The sequence below is a fragment of the Pipistrellus kuhlii genome, unplaced genomic scaffold (assembly GCF_014108245.1).
Source record: "Pipistrellus kuhlii isolate mPipKuh1 unplaced genomic scaffold, mPipKuh1.p scaffold_m20_p_7, whole genome shotgun sequence".
NCBI lineage: Eukaryota > Metazoa > Chordata > Mammalia > Chiroptera > Vespertilionidae > Pipistrellus > Pipistrellus kuhlii.
Genome location: NW_023425573.1, coordinates 50,600,415 through 50,621,677, shown reverse-complemented (window position 1 = coordinate 50,621,677; position 21,263 = coordinate 50,600,415). Strand labels below are relative to the sequence as shown.

At 40.0% G+C, this 21,263-nt stretch overlaps 2 non-coding genes across 2 annotated transcripts; one reads left to right on the top strand and one right to left on the bottom strand.

Moving 5' to 3' along the window:
* Window positions 1-360: 360 nt before the first annotated feature.
* Window positions 361-432, top strand: TRNAA-CGC. Its single transcript has one exon. It is a non-coding gene; the product is annotated as a tRNA-Ala (tRNA).
* Window positions 433-743: 311 nt separating this feature from the next.
* TRNAG-GCC lies at window positions 744-814 on the bottom strand. Its single transcript has one exon. It is a non-coding gene; the product is annotated as a tRNA-Gly (tRNA).
* Between the last annotated feature and the right edge of the window lie 20,449 nt (window positions 815-21,263).

The window sequence follows — 21,263 nt, the reverse complement described above, 5'->3', positions numbered from 1 at the left end:
AAGTCCCCACCGCCCAGCTTTAGAAGCAGGTCTCCTGAGGCACCAGGGAGACACTGGCATCTCAGGTGCTGGGTCCCCGGAGTCTCCACCCGCCCTAAGGAGGCACTCCGACTTCCCACTCTCCCGCTGGGACGGCGGGCCCCAGAGTGCACAGAGGCCGGTGGGTCCTCACTGGGCCCTACGCTGCCGGCTGAGCGGGGTCCAGATGCATCACGGAAAGCAGCTGAACCCGTGCAGGAGGGGTAGAAATGTGCGGCAGAAGCTCGCACCAGAATGAACGCCTAAGAAATTAGTGCAGAAATGTGACCAACAAGAAAGAGAATGAATGAAAGTCTATTCCAGGAGGGCTGTTAGCGGCTGGGGGATGTAGCTCAGTGGTAGAGCGCGCGCTTCGCATGTGTGAGGTCCCGGGTTCAATCCCCGGCATCTCCAAACAGCCACTGACTCTTTTTTCCCACTTCTATTCATACCCTAAAAGTACACAACACATAATTTTTGCTCACGTGGTTTATAGGACGTTCCCCCCCCCCACTCCCCCCCGGCCCCCATAAAAATCTAAAGGGGAAGCCGAAAACCAGTGAAGCTTAGAAAGACAGCTGTTTCTGTTCTCAAAGTAAAAGTGAAACGGGAAATTTGCCGTGATTCACTTCCTTATTTGCTTAAGGTAAACATTTTGTATAATCACTTAGTGTGTTTTGTACACCTAAAGATATGTAAGCTAAAATGAGAGTAAAACTGCATGCTGCATTGGCCGGGAATCGAACCCGGGCCTCCCGCGTGGCAGGCGAGAATTCTACCACTGAACCACCAATGCTCACAAGTGCAAGGTCCTTCCAGATTCACCTAAGTCCTTCCAGATTCACCTAAGAGCTATTTCCATATGAGTTTCGTAATGTTTCTGAAATTATATAGTATTTATATATTCAGTATTTAAAAAAGCAATGTAATGCTTAATTAAATAATTATAAAAATATTGAGAACACATTAACATTTACAAAAAAGTCTCATTAATTTGTGTTGAACTTTATGAGGAGATACTTCTGAAGCTGTCGTTGGTAAAGGAGACAAATGAAAATGTTATGTATATACAGAATTACACAACTACCTATCTGTAGTTTCAGATATTTAGATAATTTTAAATAACTCCTCCCTCTCCATCCTTTTGTCAAGGATTTGTAGTAGGGACAAGGAAACAGCGAAGGGGTACTGGGATCCTGAACCATATTATAAGGATAGATAATAGGGAACTTTGAAGCATTGGTGATTCTTAGCCAAGTGGCCTAATTCTTTACACTGCCCTTCCTTTCTTTATAAATGACTTTTCAACATTAACATGTGAATCTGATCTTTTATCCTTAGTTTCCATGAAAAGTAAAAAATGAAAACCATAGAGGATAGATGAGGAGAAGGTAAAGTGAAAAAATGAATTTATGGAAATGAATCTAAATATATGATAGAAAGCTCTGGATTTAGGCATGATTGGCTCTTTTTCTCTGGGAATAAAATTTCCAACAATTTTCAAGATCACTGAAGACCGAGGAGGATTTGGGGGGAAAGTATTAGAAATTAGTAAACACATAGCAGTGTCTATGTGCTAGGCTATGTAAATACATTACACATGGATGTTAATCCATCGAGATAAGGATTATAATTACTCCAACTTAATAAATGAGGAAAGTGATGCTCATGGAAGGATTGGAACACATGTAGTATCATGTTTAACATCTCGGTGCTTAGTCACCACCCTGTTTGGCCTACAACAGATTAGATCACTGATTACTTGCACCAGAAATACTGTATTTTACTCAGGATTCTATATGGAGAATAGTAGTTAGAAACAGATCATAAAAGGCTACTGAAATAATGTAAGAATTTCTGTTAACATTTATTTTTAAGGACTTTTTAGCATATGGACGCAGAAAAAATATTAAAGACAAATACATTACAGGATTATAAAACATAGGAGTTATAAAGAGATCAGGGAAGCAAAAAACCTAGACTATAATTCTAAATAATCTGTTAAAAAACAAGGTCAAATCATTTTACTCTCTGAACCTCAGTTCTTTAAAATGAGAGAGCTGGAGGGGAACTGTGGTTTTACACTGCATTCTGAAGGGCTCTAGCTTTCCAGAGGGCTTCAGGGCCATTGGCTGGTAAGGCCTCCACCAGCTTATGTTTATACTCACCCATTTATTTGCATTTGTTTGATGAGTTACACGTCTGAAGTAAAAATAAATAAATAAAATTGAAAAGCCCTGAACTAAATGCCTAAGTTCCTTTGAAGTCCGGAATACTATGACTGGAAATAAAATAACAATCTAAAAATAAAAATAAAATAAAATAAAAAGACAACCCTCTGTGTGAGAAACACTACCAAAAGTTTAAAAAGTTCAAAAATCAAATAAGAAGTATGATGTAATGGCAAACATTATTAGTCACCTACCAAAGGTCGTTTTACTTTCTTTCTTACCGATCCACCTCACCCCAGGGACGAATGTGGTACACTAAGCCACTCTCCCATTTTCCTTCCCAAAGATCTATCTGGGATGGGTTTCTGATAGTTCCTGCCAATGACAGGGACGTATAGTCTCGTAGTAGGAGCTTCTGAGAGGGGATGGGAAATCTCTTCTGCCTTATTTTCCTGCTTGTAACACTGCCATATGAGGTGTGCTTGGAGCTCCCCAGACACCTTGCAACTTGAAGACTGATTGAGGGTGGCCCAGCAGAAAGATGGAAAGAGACACTGCGATTGTATTGACTTAATACACACAGCTTATTCCTGTCCCTGGTTACTATCCTGGGATATTCTCTTTTCAGACTTTTGGTTAAGTAAGATAATGACAGCTCTTTATTGTCTAAGCCCCATAGAATTGGGCATTTGGTTACATGTAGCCAAAATCATTCAGGGTGTGTGTGTGTGTGTGTGTGTGTGTGTGTGTGTGTGTGTCCATCAGTTCACATACTTTCTTATGCAAATCTTAGACAAATCTATTCTGTAGAGAATAAATACCTTGAGATTTGGGTAACTTTACCCTAAATCTGTTTTCCTCTGTCACAATGGTAGAAATGTGAAACAGGTCTAGCCAAATATTTCCCTCCCCATTGTATTTAGAGATGGATATGTGACCACACACCAGGGACAATCAAATCTTTACCAAAAGTTTCTTCCCAGCCGAAACCGGTTTGGCTCAATGGATAGAGCGTCGGCTTGGGGACTGAAGGGTCCCGAGTTCAATTCCAGTCAAGGGCATGTACCTTGGTTGCGGGCATATCCCCAGTAGGGGGTGTGCAAAAGAGGCAGCTGATCAATGACTCTCTCTCTCATCGATGTTTCTAACTCTCTGTCTCTCTCCCTTCCTCTCTGTAAAAATAAATAAATAAATAAAATTTAAAAAAAAGTTTCTTCCCAGACCACAAACATAGTAAATTTAGAGAACTCATTACCTCAAAATGTGATAAATGCTGAAACTGTGAAAGTATAAAAAGTTCTTAGAGAAATTCATCAATGGTAAAATTACAAAGGGACAATGAAACTCATTATTTCAAGTTTGTTGAAATAATGTTAAATCTGTAGCAAGTGAACATTTTTTCAGCAGAAGGATCAGAGCAATTGAAGGGATGACGTGGCCAACAGTGTGTCAGAGAAGTGAAAGTTTAAAATAGAGAAATTCACCCAGGAGGTAGTTCAATGGCAGTGGAAAGGCAATGAGGTCCTGAACCAGGGTGAGAACTCCAGCATGAGGTTCATGGAAAGGCAGAATGAGGAAGAAAAATGAATGTAGGAATCTAGCCTCAGTGACCGGCAGAACAGTGGTATGATGTCAGGAAGTCAGGAGAAAGGCCTGGAAGGAACAGGGTGGAGTAAAATGTTTACTCTTGAAAAGACTACACAAGTAGGTGGAGATGCCTGCCTACTGGCAGGTGACATCGCGATCTGGAGAAATAAGGCTGCAGAAGTGGAGCTGGGAGTCAACTGCACAGAAGTGAAAGGTGAGAATGGAGAGGTGGAGGAGATCCCAGAAAGAGAAGAGAGCTGAGGACAGAGCCTCGGGAAGATCTATCTCAGGGAGTGGAAGGAGTGGAGGAGCCAGAGGTAGAGAAAGAAGAGTGGGGTGTCAAGGCTTCTTCAGGCCAACACAGGCTGCTCCCCTTTTCTAAACCTCAGTAACACATTATGACAGACACATGTATCATTATATTTCACAGACATACTCTAATATTAATTCTGGTTCACATCTTAGATGCCATGGCAGACAGTGATTTTCTCATTGGTGTGGTCAAGCAGGGAAAGACCACAAGATAGCCAACAGTGCCTTCTGGGTGGCACACACTAACGCTTGTTCTGGTCTGCCGTGATTCCATGCTCTGTTGAGCGGCCCCACTGTGGTGGGTAGAAAGGAAGAAAGCAAGGAATTCCATGACATGTTACACAGTTGTCTCATTCAGGAAACCTGGTCATTGTGGCAGCCCAATGGGCAGGCAGGAGATTGTAACTTATTATACATCCTATCCGTCAAGGCACCTAGTCCCTAATTGCTGTTGGCTCACTGTGCAAATGTGGCCAGATTTATATCACCTGAAGAAAGCAAACCATTAAGAAACAGAAATAGTTCATATCATACACAGCCAGCCACCAAAGCAATGACTTTTTTTTTTTTTTTTTTTTTTTTTTAACTTGTGAGCGATTGTATTGATTTAATACACACTGCTTATTTCTGTCCCAGGTTACAAACTAGCCCTGGGGAAATGGTGGAGCCAGTCATTTGGATTGCCCTTTACTGGCTGGGAATTAAATCATTACTTATTCCGTTTTAGAATCACAAGCAGTACCCCAAGGCCTGCTTTCCTGAGGATCAAGCCAAGGCCTGGAAATGAAGAGTCCAGGTGTAGTGCTCGGATGCATGCAGATGTTGAGAAGGCAGCATTTTCCCTGGAAAGCTGTCACTGCAAAAACATCCTGCTCCGGATCTGCCCATTCCTAGCTCTCCAGCATGTCTGGTTTCCCCTAGTAAAACGGCACTGAAGTTCCCCGGTCCTCCACATGCCCATCCCTCCTACCTGGTGCACAGCTTTACCAGCTCACTCCCAAGGCTACCTGGGAAACCTCGGATTTATGTCCTTTGCCATTCTGCCTGCTGCTACCGGTTGTATTTTCTTCCTCCCTGTCCTACCCCTTCCCATTTCTCCCTTTCTCTCCCTGTTTCTTATCTCTTTAATTTTTGAAAATTCAATCATTCCTTGATTGCTGGTTCAAGAATTTAATTTTAAACCCACACAGAGTGCTCAGGGGAGGGAATGTGGGTGTGAATTTCTTTTCTCCTTTTCTTGGTACCCATCCCTGGACAGAGCATTTATTTAAATTCTGAGCTGTTTCCCTTGGCTACCCACCATCTAACTGCAGAAATGGCCATCCTCTTCTTCCTCACAAGTCATGTGGTCTTTTAAAATTTGCTAGTTTTTATAAATAACCCACGCATAGGGTGCAAAATTCAAAAAGTATAAGAGTATGTGTTAAAATTTTGATGGTTACAAGATAGGAGGGGAGTTGAGAGATGGATGATAAAGGGGAATGGATTAAGAAGTACAACTTGGTAGTTATAAAATAGCCATAGGAATGTAAATTACAGCAGAGTTAATATTAGTAAACTAGAGGCCCAGTACATGAAATTCGTGCGTGGAGGGGGATGGTTCCTCAGCATAGCCTGCACCCTCTCCAATCTGGTACCCCTCTGGGGAGTCTGAATGCTGGTTTAGGCAGACATCCCTCTTGCAATCCTGGATGACTGGCTCCTAACAACTTGCCTGCCTGCCTGCCTGATCACCCCTAACTGCCCTCCTCTGTTGACCTGATTGCCCTAACCCCATGTCACCCTGATCTCACTTCCACTGCCCTCCCCTACCAGCCTGATTGCCTCTAACTGCCTCTGCCTCCACCCCCACCACCATGGCTTTGTCTGGAAGGAAGTCAAATGTCTGGAAGATGGCTGGTCCACCCGGTCTAATTAGCATATTACCCTTTATTAGTATAGATAGATTATATAGGGTAGGATTGCTTAAGTGTGTGTGTGAGGGGGGACTTTTTCAGCAGGAGGAGATGCTCTTGACAGACAAGAACACATAATCCCTATATCTGGACTGATAGCCAGCCATATACACTATACCACCAAACCAGTCATTAAAAAATTGAATCACTTTCTTAACACCTTACACCAAATAGCTGCTGCCCTTAAAACTCCTCCTCAGCCCCTACCTTAGCCCCTGCCTTCGCAGGTCACCCAGAGTAGGTTCTGAATCGTCAGTTTCTATGACAGTCAGCATCAAAAGCTCCACATCCTAGGCAGCCATAGACTCCTGGTAATTCCCCCAGATTTGGTTCTGATTGGTTGGTGTCCTTGCCAGGCAGCATCTCTGGGCCTATCTCTGGGCCTGACCATAAAGACAGGACTGATCAGCAGCTACCCCAGGCTGCTGGCCAGTGGGCTGACCTGCTGACCTCTGGGAGAGAGAGAGAGGCTTGGCTGCTGGCAAGGTCTAATCCACTTCTCTCTTTGGGCCTAGCCAGTAGCCATGGCCACTTGCTGATCAGCCCTACCTCTTTCTCTCTCCAAGAGGTCAGCAGTTCAGCCCGCAACTACAGAGTCCTCATGAAACATTATAGTATAGTAGGTCATAGAATGGTCTAATTTCCCTGTGTTCAAACCTGCCCACCCAGAGCCCACTCTGCTGGTGCTGACAATTCAAAGCATCTCCTCTTCCAAATCTTGACTTTTTAGGGGTGTGAATTCTGTGGTTTCCTCTTCCCTATTGCCCTGGACTTGTCAACTTTCTTGCTTCTTGGTACCCCCTTCCTGGGCATTTATCTCTAACTGAAAGCTCCGTAGGCTCAGTTCAGCTCACTTGTGAGGATCCCCATTGGTTGCCACTGGGCAATGCTTTTTGCAACTGTCTGCCCCCTCAGCATTTCGCACAAATTTAGTTTTCTGTCTATACTAACATAACGGACAAATCCATCTTTTGAGTTGTTCCTAAATACCTTACGCTTTTTTCTTCCAGGATTGAGTTATCCTGGCAGTGAAGTTGTGGAAGGAAGATATCTCAAGAGACACTTACAGATTTAACTTTTATTGAACACTAAGAACCATTAACACATGTGTTTTATTTTTTATTTACACTCCTTTATTGCAAGGGGCTGTACTGCCAAGTCATATACCGTTTGTCTATTTTGCTCCTTAGCACTCACGACCATCTTATCTTCAATTCATGCTTAAAAGGTTAATACTGCTATTAGTTACTTAGAGACCTCTTTACTCTTCATCTTTCCTCTATAATCTGAATACAGTATTTACCCAAAAAGGATATTGTGCTGGTGAAAGGTATATTCCATTTGGTCAATTAACCAAATGTCTAACACAGGCTAATTATTTCCAATTTAATGTGATTTTTCTCACTTCTAAGATAGAATCTATGTAGTAGAAAAAAAAAACAACAGTGTTGATGAAAATAAGTAAAACTACATATAGTATTTTTTAAAAATATTTTTTATTGATTTCAAAGAGGAAGGTGGAGAAAGAGAGAGAAACATCAATGAGGAGAGAGCAACATTGATTGTCTGCCGCCTGTAGGCCCCACACTGGGGATTGAGCCCAATTGAGCCTACAACCCAGGCAAGTGCCCTGACCGGGAATCAAACCATGACCTCCTGGTTCATAAGTTGATGCTCAACCACTAAGTCACATTGGCTGGACACTGCAGATAGATAGTATTTTTTTTTTTAAGTATATTTTATTGATTTTTTTACAGAGAGGAAGAGAGAGGGAGAAAGAGTTAGAAACATCAATGAGAGAAGAAACACCAATCATCTGCCTCCTGCACACCTCCTACTGAGGATGTGCCCGCCACCAAGGTACATACCCTTGACCGGAATGGAACCTTGAACCCTTGAGTCTGCAGGCTGACGCTCTATCCACTGAGCCAAACCAGTCAGGGCCACACGTAGTATTTTTAAGAACCCAGTCTTTGTTCATCTTGAACTAAGAGCAAAATAATTACTACCCCAAAACCAGGATAATTCTAGTTAACAGATGAAAAAAAACTAGGGTTTAAGTGACTTGCTTAAGATCCTTGAGAGGCTTGAGAGGCTGCTGGCTAGGCCCGAATAGAGAAACGGATCAGACCTCGATTCTCTCTCCAGGCCTTGCCAGCAGCCAAGTCTCAAGCCTTGCTCAAGGATCCTTAGTAAGTAGAGGGTAGTTTTCTAACTACAGAGTTTATACTTTTGACAACTGGCCTATACCACAAAACAAATTTACTCTGATTTGTAGAACTTTTCAGTCATATTAAGCTCTGAATATTAAATAATGTAGCAGTGAACATTTCTAGCAGTTTTTCCTTTAGCACCAAGTAGCTGGAAGACATCAAGCTAATAAGATGTCTTCTACTGTGACCTTAAGAGTCATGAAAACTGAGGTTGTTCCTCAGAAAGGCAAGAAATTCTATTATTTCCATATTCTGACTCTATGATCCTAAATTATAGAACCAAAATATATAAAAATAACATTTAAATTTTAAATCATTGATAAGAATTCTTCCCATGGAATTCTTTTTTCTTTTTCTTTTTAAAAATGTATTTTATTTATTTATTTTTTACAGAGAGGAAAGGAGAGGGATAGAAAGTCAGAAACATCAACCAGCTGCCTCCTGCACACCCTCCACCAGGAATGTGCCCACAACCAAGGCACATGCCCTCGACCCGGAACCTTTCAGTCCACAGGTCGACGCTCTATCCACTGAGCCAAACCAGTTTCAGCTTCCATGGAATTCTTTATAAGTTTTTAAGTAATGTGCCTGGCCATAAAAATATGTTGGGTGGGAAGCCAACCCCACTCAGATATTAAGTAGTTTCCTTGACTCAGTGTAGCATCCTGAGTGGAAGTGCTTGCTCATGTCATTTGAGAATACTGGTAACCACCCAAAAATTCCACCAGTAGGGTTGAATAATAAAAATGTAGACATTATCTGTCCACCTTAGAAAATGCTGCAGACAGTTGTGTGAAACTATTGTGGCATGGTATAATGATTAAAAGTACAGGATCTAGTCAATGCTACCGAGGTTCCAATCCTATCCCCATCTCTAGCTCTGTGAATTTAGGCAAGCCATTTACCTGTCTCAATTTTTTTTCCTTGGTAAAATGGACAGAGAACTGTATTTACCTCAGAGTAAATGGGCTAATGCATAAAGTTCTTCCATAGTGTCTGGAACATAATCAGCTTAGCTCAATAAATGTTAACTATTAATAATAATAAATGAGACTCAGTATTGTAAAACCTGCTTATAATCAGGTTTTACAATCAGTATAAAAATAAGTAACATGGTTATAAGGACAAAGAAATATAGAACTGAGAGAAGAAACTACTTCCGGGGATGGGCAAAAGTAAGTTTACAGTTGTCTCTATGGAAAATAATACAATAATTAATAAATTAAAACACAAGAATAAGCCAAAACCGGTTTGTCTCAATGGATAGAGCATCAGCCTGCGGACTGAAGGGTCCCAAGTTCGATTCCAGTCAAGGGCATGTACCTTGGTTGCGGGCACATCCCCAGTAGGGGGTGTGCAAGAGGCAGCTGATCGATGTCTCTCTCATCGATGTTTCTAACTCTCTGTCCTTCTCCCTTCCTCTCTATAAAAAATCAATAAAATATCTTTAAAAAAACAACAAACAAAAACACAAGAATAAATTGTGCCTTATATACTCACAACTGTAGACCTACTTTTGCTAACCTGTATAGTAGCCAAGATATATTTTTACTAAGTTAACAAAAATAGCAGTTCTTTATTTTATCAATATTTCATAATCTTTTCTTAGACTGTTTGAGGCTATTTTGGTAGAAGTAATGTCAAAATTAATAATCATGATATCCGTTTATATTATAATATACGGATATCATGTAACTTATGGTTACAAAGTACTTTCATAGGCATTTTGCTTGGCAAAAATTGTCTGATAATAATATTTCCTTGTTTTATTAGTGTGGAAACTGAGGGTTAGAAAAATATAGCTATTATTTTAAAGAGGCAGAACTAACACAGGTTTGTGTGTGTGTGTGTGTGTGTGTGTGTGTGTGTGTTTATTCTAAGTTCTTCAATGGGAGTATGGAGAATGGAGATTTATATACTTAACACAATTAGTGAATCAGCAGAAAGTATTCAATTGGATTGAGTTTGCTTCAAAATCTCAGTCACGTCAGCTTACATAATTTGCAATGTTAAATTTAAAAGTTTTGATTCAAATGCACAATTCACTTGGTGACAAAGTTTGATTATCCTTATAACTGAAGGACAGAATCTTTATGTCATTCTTGCTGTCACTTAAATTAAAAATTTGTACTACAATTACAGAGAACATATTGATCTATTTTCATCTTAGTGTTCTAAATAAAACTGCTTTCAGAACCCATGTTTTAAAGCACACTAGTAGTTTTTTTTTTTAACATAAAAGACCTATAGTATACTATTTACCTATTTTTAAAAAAATATATTTTATTGATTTTTTACAGAGAGGAAGAGAGAGGGATAGAGAGTCAGAAACATGGACCAGCTGCCTCCTGCACACCCCCTACTGGGTATGTGCCCTCAACCAATGTACATGCCCTTGACCAGAATCGAACCTGGGACCTTTCAGTCTGGCTCTATCCACTGAGCCAAACCAGTTTCGGCCTATTTTTTATTTTTATTATTATTCAGATTTTATATAAACAAAGTTAAATCCAACATTTCTGTAATAACAATGCTGAGGCAGGAGAGAAAATCAACGTGAGGTCAAACATTCATATTAAAATTTAAAGCATAGTTCTATTATCTGAAAGTATTCATAATACTTCTTACAGATATACTACTATATAAATGTGTTTCTATCCTAAGAAATAGCTTTAGATATTCACATGCTTTATGGAAAAGATGTGAACCAAATGATCTCAAGTTATTTTCTAGCTCTGAGGTTCCATGACATTTTAACGGCTTTAGTAGCATCATTTTATTAGTGAACTTTATTTAAAAAGGGAATCAAGCCCTAGCTGGTTTGGCTCAGTGGATAGAGTGTTGGCCTGCAGACTGAAGGGTCCCAGGTTCGATTCTGAACAAGGGCACATGCCTGGGTTGCAGTCCCAGGCATCTGACCACCAAGGGGCAGCTCCTGCATTGAGCGTCTTCCCCATGGTCAGTGTGTGGTGTGTGTCATAGCAACTGGTTGACCAGTCTTTCGGTTGTTCAGTCGCTTGATCCCTTAGGCTTTTATATATATATATATATATATATATATATATATATATATATATATATATAATGATTTTATTGAATTTAGAGAGAGAGGAAGGGACAAAGAGATAGCCTCTTCCCTCTTCCATCCACATGCCCCCTACTAGGGACCAAGCTCAAAACCCAGACATGTGCCTTGACTGGGAATCAAACCACTGATCTCTTGGTGCATGGGTCATTAGTCAACCAATGAACACACCAGCCAGGCTGGAAGGTACTGTTTTTTTGTTCTTGTTTTTTTAAGGAACAGCAGAGGTCCTTTGGTTGCAATGGAATGAAGGAGGGAAAAGTGATGGTTGATGAGATAAGGGAGATAGATGGGTAAGCGGTGGCCCTGGTAAGAACCAGGGCTTTGGTTCTGAATGATAAGGAAAGCCATTCAAATATTTTAATTAGAGGAAAGGTCTGACTTTACTTAACAGGATTAGACTGGCTGCTGTTTTGAGAATAGACTGGGGCAAGCAATAGAGAAAGCAATGACTTTAATAACCCATGCAAAAGATGATGGGGGCTGAAACCAAGATGGTAGTAGTGATGATGCTGGGAAATTGTTGGACTCTGAATATATTTTGCAACCAGAATTGGGAGTTGGATGCCACCAAAGCTAAAAAAAAAATCTGTCTCAGATAGGCTGTGGTTTGATTAAGAACAAGTGGCCTGTTACTAACAGAGTTAACATAGGATCACAAAAGTGATTTTTCCCCCCCCCCAGATTTTATATTGAATTTTAGAGAGAAAAACATCAATGAGAGAACAGGACATCAGCTGCCTCCTGCACACCCCCTTCCTGGGCATGTGCCCTGACTTGAAATCAAGCCGGCAACATTTTGGTGCATTGGAGGACTCCCAACTGAGTCACACCAGCCAGGGCTAAAAATGATTCTTGAGTGTTTACAAAGGTGCCAGATTCTGGAGCTCAGCTACAACCTGACTCCACTGAAACCTCAGATTGGCTGTCCTCAGTGCCTCTTGGTCACTCACTGCTGTGTCACTGACACACGTCTTGATATGTCTAACACCCTGAATTATATTTATCTGTATAACTGCCTGGTTTCCTCATAATATTTTAAGCACATGGAAGGATTAAGTCTTGTTTTTCTTTGCATTTTCAGAATCTAGCATAATACCTCATACCCAGAAAGTATTTGTTGAAGTGTGAATTAATCAAATTCACTCAGAAGAATCTGGCCTTGGAGCACTTCCTGTTTACTTTTTTATCTAATTCCTTGCAAGGCGAAAGGCAATAAAAATGGATTGCTGAAAAGTTACAAAATATTATCTGTATAATAAAAGGCTAATATGCAAATCGACCAAACTGCAGAATGACTGGTTGCTCTGACATGCACTGAACACCAGGGGGCAGATTCTCAATGCAGGAGCTGCCCCCTGGTGGTCAGTGTGCTCCCATTGGGGGAGCTCAGCCAGAAGCTGGGCTCACAGCTGGCAAGCCCAGCAGCAGTGGCTAGAGCCTCTCCCACTTCCACAACAGCGCTCAGGATGTCTAACTGCTGGTTTAGGCCCATTCCCAGTAGACATCTCCTGAGTGCTCCAGGACTGTGAGCTGGTGATGGCTGGGTTGAAGGCCCCCCTCCCTCAACCTGAGTGCACAAGTTTTGTGCACTGGGCCTCTAATTATCTATATACATATGTAAAAGCCTAAGTGACCGTTACCATCAAACAACCAGAACGACTGGTCGCTATGATGTGCACTGACCACCAGGTGGCAGACGCTCAACTCAGAAGCTGACCCCTGGTAGTCAGTGCACTTCCACAGCCAACCTCCCGAAGTTTCTCCCCCTCCCTCCACCACTTCCCCACGAAACTGGGCCTAGTTTTATTAATAAGTGCTTAAGTACATTCTGAAACTGCATAAAATTAAACATATGCCTTACAATAAAATTATGGTTCATTTAATGAGTTAAGCCAAATCTTATAAATAGGCAATGATTTCCCATTTGTATTCCCCCCCCCCACTTGTATCTTGTATTCAAATTCCTAAATAAGGTGCTAAAAATTAGTTAGAATTTATTCCTTAGTTTACCAAATATTTATTGCACATCTGTTATGTCACAGTTTGCCAAACACTCTTAAGTTCATGAGATGCTTTTAGATGGCATGTGCACACTTTAAAAGTTTTAATTATTTTAATATGTTTATATTTGTGGAAATTATTTCTTAGGAAAATGTTAGATTAAAAGTAAATTACTTAAAAGTAAGTTACATTAAAAAGTAAATTGGTTTGAAGAAAAATGTTAATAGCAAAGGAAGCAAAAGTCATGAGATGGTACTGGAGTGTAACCCCTGACATTTGTTTGTTTTTTCCTTTTGTAATGCAAATGTGACTTGAGCTTTTCATTGTCCTTTCAAAGAGGCATCCTTCAAAGATGGTTATCTGGAATAAACTCATTGCTGGCCATTGACTAGATAAAAAGCCAGGTCACCTTCCCCAACTGAGGCTTCTTTGTATCAGAGATCTTGGTTGATTTCAAGAACCAACCCTGTGGGCTGTTTGTATTCTCTTCCTGAGCTTTAAATTCCTGCTACATGCAAAATTTATCAACAAAGAGTGAGCCCAGGAAACCCAAGCCCCCACCTTCTAGCCCAATCAAAGCAGAACCCAGGGCCCTAAATACTCTCTCTCTCTATGGCCCCAGGTGTGCTATATAATCTCTAGGTCAGTAAATAATAAACTTCAGTCTTTTCAAAGTTTCAAAGTTGATGGTATTACAGAATTTATCAGGCGACTAAAAAATACATAGGAGTACTTGGAGATACAGGAAAAAAAAAACATTCATTGTCAGATGTTTTGCATGTGCTAGTACAGTGACTCAGGGAGACTGTTTCCAAATCCTGAGCAAACCAATATGGAGGAAGCTCTTCCTTTATACCCTTTGGTTTCTTTGTCCCCCAAATATGGATGGGACTTCTGGACCTTTCATGGGCTTTGCAAAAAGCCCCGTGTGTTAGGATGGGGGCCATGAGACCACAGCTAAAGGCGTGGCCTGATGCCAGCACTGATAACCCTCTGGGGGGGTTATGTATTATTCACAGTTTTTGGCCTCTGTAAAATGGGAGTATTTAGGTAAACAGGTCTTGCAAGATCAGATTGTGGAGAAAGGGGCAGTAACTTAATTATAGGCTATCAAGAATATGCACTAGGTTACTGGCACAGATTCAGATTGTTAGTCCCTCTCCCCCCCTCCCCCATGCCTTATTTTCCCCATCATTCCTCGGCTCCTCTCCCCCCTCACCCTCCCACCATCCTCAAGCTGATTTTCAGCCTTGAGGATTCAATAGAAGACTCACAGCTAGGGCATAGGGTGTTCAGCAACTTGAGTCTTTTTTTTTTTTTTTCATTTTAATCATCCAAGGGATTGTAATAGCAGTCCAGAGGTCTGGTCTGGAAAACATCTGGGGCTGATGGGCTTGTGGTAGGTGGGTTGCTCTCCCGTGTCCCCACCTATTGCTTATGAAAGTGGACTTCTTGTGATGTCACGAGAAAAGAAATTTTTTGAGATCTTTTCAGGAGAATTAGTGATATTTATTTGCTTGGAATTAACCCCCAGAGTTTCCAAGGTTCCATTTCTCTCCATTCAGACAAGAAAAAAGTCCCCTTGTGAAATAGAAATGTTTAGGGGTGAAAGGGCAGGTTTAGGGACTTTTTAAAATTAAGAGGGTCCATGGAAGAAACACAGTGGGTGTCTCTCAGCCCAGACTGAACACTCTCTAATCTGGGACACCTCAGGGGATGTCCAGCTGAGAGGCAGTCAGATATCCCTCTCACAATCTGGCTCCCAACCACTCACCAGCCTGCTTGCCTGATTGCCTCTAACCACTTCTGAGTGCCAGCCTGATCACCCCCTAACCACTCCCCTGCCAGCCTGATCGACACTTAACTGCCCTCCCCTGGCAGCCTGGTTGCCCCTAACTTCCCTCTCCTACAAGCCTGGTCCCCCACAACTGCCCTCCTCTGATGGCCTGGTCGCCACAGCTGCCCTTCCCTGCTGGCCTGGTCCCCTAACTGCTTTCCTTTGCTGGCTTGATCCTCACAACTGCCCTTCCCTGCCAGTCATCTTGTGGTGGCCATCTTGTCACTACATAGGGGTGGCCATCTTGTGTGAGGGCATGTTAGTCAATTTGCATATTACCTCTTTATTATATAGGATTATCTCTTTATTATATAGGATAACTAGCTAATTACAGTGGTAACAGGTTGAGGCCAGTTCAAAGCATGTAAAAATATAAAAAGTTTGAGAAATATTATACCAATAATCATAAAATGACAAACAAGATTCCTATAAACCCCTTTTTCTCTGACCAGTCAAATAGACCATAAAATATTATAGCAAGTAATGAAGCTTAGTTTCATGAAGAAATAGCTTCTTTCCATTTTTAAGAAGAAAAAAATCAGCATTCCAATTTATTTTCTTGTTGTTATTGTTGGCATTAAATTTATACATCTAAGGGACTTAAAGTTTCTCAGATATTCACTTTTTGTTTTCTCTTTTTCTTGATCTCTTTTGTCTTTTTAAAAAGTCCTCACCCAAGGATATGCCTTTAATTGATTTGAGAGAGAACAAAAGGGGGGGAGAGAGAGAGAGAGAAACATTGATTGGTTGCCTCAGATACTCACCCCGGCCTAGGATAGAACACAAAACCTTATGTTCTATTCAGTTCCATTCAACTGAGCCACTAAGCCAGGCCCTCTCTTTTGTCTTTTGTCATCTTTATCTGACTTATCATCAACAAGAACAAGTTTGAAGAGACAGAATGTTGTTGAATTTGCCTTACCAAAAAGGGAGATTGGTTCCTTACCATCTTCTTAGATTTTACCTAAGTTTATTTTCCCCACTACCCTCTTGACATAATTTTTTAAAAAATCTTTATTGTAGAAAGTATTACATAAGTTCCCTCTTTTCCCCATTTGACCCCTTCCAACCTGCTCCTCCCCTTGCCCAGGACCGCACCACTTCACTGTCTGTGTCCATAGGTTACACGTATATACCTAAGTATTCTTTTTTATTTTTTTAAATATATTTTATTTATTTTTTTACAGAGAGAAAGGGAGAGGGATAGTTAGAAACACCGATGAGAGAGAAACATCAATTAGCTGCCTCTTGTACACCCCACACTGGGGATGTGTCCGCAACCAGGGTACATGCCCTTGACTGGAATTGAACCTGGGACTCTCGAGTCTGCAGGCAGATGCTCTATCCACTGAGCCAAACCAGTCAGGGCTACCTAAGTATTCTTATAGTGAAATAAACATTGATGAATACCAATCAAAAACTTTTAAGTGTTACCTGGCTATTTCTGTGTCTTTTTTGTTTTTGTTAATAAAAACCAACCATTGTCTTATCTAAAGTAAAATATAGAGAATGAGGACAACTAAATTTACATTGCATTTTTTAAGTTCTAACAAACTTTGAAAATTTTCTGTAAGTGTATTTGAAACATAAGGAATTGTGGGCTCAAAATTGTCATTTGATTCAACATAAATTTTCCCTTTGGGTTTATTGCAAATATTACCATAATGATCTAAAATAATTATTGAACTATTTAATGAAATTTTTGACATCCTAACAAATGTTCAGATTTGATTACAAGAAGGTTATTTTTAGCCAGATTTCTAAAAAGACTAACACAATGAAATTTGTAGCTTAATAGGATATATTTTACCAAGTTTACACCTTTTATTTATTTATTTTTAAATATATATTTTTATTGATAACAGAGAGGAAAGGAGAGGGGAGAGAGAAACACCAGTGATGAGAGGGAATCATTGATTGGTTGCCTCCTGCACTCCCCTCCCCCCAACCCCCGACTGGGGATAGAGCCCGGAACTTGGACATGTGACCTCGACCTGAATTGAACCTGGGACCCTTCAGTTCATAGGCTGATGCTCTACCCACTGAGCCAAACCAAGTAGGGCCGAAGTTTGCACCTTTTACAATATCAACTAGTAATGCTAAATAAAAGCTCCATCATTGCCACTATTTACTTTTAGTTCCAGCTGCATAATTTTACAATTTAAAAGGTTGATCAATAGAAACTGACAAGAAAAATAAAACCAAAACCAATTTTATTTCATTTAGTATTTATTGATCATACTTCAAGCTATTTCAGTCTTTTTTGCTACAACTACCCATAAAGTCATTTATACCTAGAAACGAGTTAGAAATTGATATATAAGCAGAAGGGGATAACTAGGGGACTATTAATAGACCATTTGGACCTCATTTTTTCTCATTACTTTTCCTGGAATATTTGTGGAGTCTTATATACCACAGGTTTATCCTTCTGGGATTTTTTTCCCCCCCACCCAGATTACTCAATTGATGCTGGAAACAATTTTGAGATACAAAGCTTTTTGCTGCATCTTCCCAGTGTCCAGTATTATCTGAATTCTAGGTACCCCCAAACCAAATGGATGGGACTTTTACTTTTCATGAGAATTTTTTGTGTGTTGGATCTACTCCCCAATTATTTGCTGGCAGCTATCCTATGGACAGGGGGTTATCAAATTTTAATCTTCATATACCGTATTTTCCAGCGTATAAGACGACCCCCTAATTTTACAGTTAAAACATAGGTGTAGGCCTATATTCGCTGTATAAGACTACCCCACACTTCCGAAGCAACACCAGTTCTTTTTTTAATAGACTGCCTCTCTGACTCTGGCCAATCTGAGCAGGCTTTTTGCTAGAACACAGTGTCATCTTATACACTGGAAAATACGGAAATCACCCAGGAAACTTGTTAATGTGCCAATTCTGTATAGCAGGTCTAGGATAAAGTCTGATAGTCTTTACTTCTAATAAGTATACATGTGATGCTTTGGCTGCTTACACAGGAACAGCTCTTTGGGTAGCAAAGGTCTACAGCAGAGTTGTTCAACACGGAGCAGTCTGTTCAGCATGGTGTCGTCTGAGGACTACCTACATACAAATTAGCTGAGGATGCTCATTAGAATGCAAATCCTTCATCCTTAACCTGTTTTTACAGAGGCAAAGTCTGTGTAGGTAGCCTTTACTCCTAGACTCAAGCATTTTTAAAAATATATATATATATATATTTTTATTGATTTTAGAGAAGAAGGGAGAGGGAAAAAGAGATAGAGACATCAATGATGAGAGAGTATCATTGATCAGCTGCCTTCCGCACCCACATTGGGGATCCAGCTTGCCACAGGGCGTGTGCCCTGACTGGGAATCTAACTGTGACTTCCTGGTTCTTAGTTAATGCTCAACCACTGAACCACACTGGGGGGCTAGCCTCAGTCATTTTAAAACAAGTGCTCTAGGTTATTTTTACATACATTTAATATAAAACGACAGCAGCAACTTTGCATCAAGCAGCCTGCCACCTGTACTTTTCATGGGAGCAGAAAAAGGTTCTCTAGAAGGTACGGGCAGAGTGGGCTAGGAGGTAGCAGTGGTTTGCCTTTCTTGAAAATTCTGTCTGATGATGTGGGTGATGGAAATGTGCATGTGAGCATTTCAAAGGTGCTCCAACTACTTACACTATGCTTGAGAGTTGCAAGGGGAGGGGAGGGAAAGGGGAAACTACAACTTTTTTTCTTTATATCCTTTACCATAGATTACACAGTTATCTTTTAAAATTACTCATCCTTAAAATCTACTAGGCCCCAAGCCAAAAATGCCTTGCTTTAGAGCAGTGATTTTCAAGCAGTATGGCATGGTACATGGTTGTACCACAAGAGGCACACCTGTGGGCTGCAAGAATTTTTAGAACATGCAATACCTGATTATTTAGTCAGGAGCACTGACCTTTTTCCCCTTAGATTGTAAAATAAATAAAAAAATGTCCAACAGCCAACACCATAGCCGTTCAGTGTGACTGAATCAAAATTATATCTTTTTTTTGTGTGTGTCAGATCAGTAAAAACCTATTTTTGGTGTATCGCTGAATTTTAGGAATTAGTTTATGTGTGCCATGAGATTAAAAAGGTTGAAAATTGCTGCTTTAGAGTATGACCTCACTTCTGAGCAGCTTGAAGATAAGGAACTCTTTCCTGTTCCTGTTTTCCTCCCCCAACCTCATACTGAGCTCAAAAGAGTCAGGAGGCTTTGGCTAAAAGTAAATGACAAAGATTTATTCAAGGGTCTTAGGATTTGCAAATCACAAGCACAGGTGGGCAAATACCCAGTGTTACAAAGGAGAAATAAAACTTTGAGAGATTTTACAGTGAAAAGCACATGTTTGAAACAGTTCTTAGTCCGCAGATTGGCTCAGGATGGTAATCTCCCAGATGCCAGGTGGTCTGGATAATGGATACCAGGTGGCCTGCACAATGAAATATTCTTTCTGAAGCATGACAAGTGGTTATCTGTAAGACTTATACAGGGTGAGCAGGAGCAGGTTTACAGTTGTTTGTACAGAAAACACAATAATTAATAAATAATAATATAAGAATAATCTGTGTTTTACATACTAACAACTGTAAACCAAGTTTTGACCACTCCCATATACATCTCCAGCACTGAACGTTTTTTATTAAGTCCTTCAGAGATTTATCTATAGGTACGTCCCAGTGCTGGTGCACAACTGAATGTTCAAAAGTTAAGTTCCAGTCATCCTGTGAACCAAAAGGTCACAGATTCGATTCTCAGTCAGGGCACATACCAAGGTTGTGGGTTTGATCTCTAGTTGGAATGGTATGGGAGGCAACCAATCATTGTTTCTCTCTTTCCCTTTCTCTCTAAAATCAATAAAAACATATTTAAAAAACAAAACACACAAAAAAGAAAAACAAAACAAAACAAAAAAACATTGCTTAAAAAATAAAAAGTTTAATTCCAGACTTGTTAAAGCAAAAATAGAATTGTTTCCTTATGCCTCAACCTACTTGTTTTTAATAATTTAGCAGCTTGACCAGAGTGACTCCATTTTATTTATTCACTCTTTTCCCTAAACCTCTCTTCTGCTTATCCTTCAACACCCAGCTCTGGTACACCTCCCACGGAAAGCTTTCCTTGGGCAAGCTAGTAACAGGTGCTAATTTTTTTTTTTTTAATGTTCATCATCTTTGATTCAATAATTCCACTAAAAATATATCCTTAAAAAATCAATTGAATAAGAAATACAAAGATATTTAAAGCAATATTATCTATAATATAAATTGGAAGCCATCTTTGTAGGTCCTTTGTATAGGTGATTGGTTGAATAAGCTATGGTATATCTTCTCCTTGAAATGCTGTGCAATCAGTAAAAATGATTATATCAATCTATGTTTATTGTCATGGAAACATATTCTTGATATTATGTTAAAAGACTTACAGAACATTATATTAATAATTATAATATTTAAAATAAATATCATATTTAGTTCACTGATGTTGGCTAAATTCTTAGTGCAAAGGGCTCTTAAACATTTGTTGGATAAGTGATTTCTACTGCCCAAGTTTGTTCTCTAAGAATTGTACTTCTATTATAGGGGTGTTGAACTCAATCAGAGAAGGGGCCAAAATCTAAAATCCAGCCTAAATCGCGGGCCGAATGGTTTACTGAACAGTCATAAACTGTCATTGTGATGGAAACGCAGCGGAGTGCAGTGATGACAGCGCGGTGCGGGCCACATTGAAAGGCCTGGCGGGACGAATTTGGCCCGCGGGCCTTGTGTTTGACACGTGTTCTATTAAGTCATTTATCTTTACAATACTCTACTAAGGTAAGTATAAATACCCATATATTATAGATGAAAAAAACAAACAAACAAAAAAGAACCCAGATGCTCAGAGAGATTAAGTAGATTGCCTGGTCATGAAGACAGTAAGTGGTAAGACCTGTTTTGAACAATGTAATTCAAAGCCCAATGTCTTCACATATTCTTTTATCTTTTATTATTTTAAAAAGTTGTGACTATCTAGTATAAAACATTTGTATAATATTTATAGCAAGTTATGAACAGTGGTTAATTGTGGTTGGAG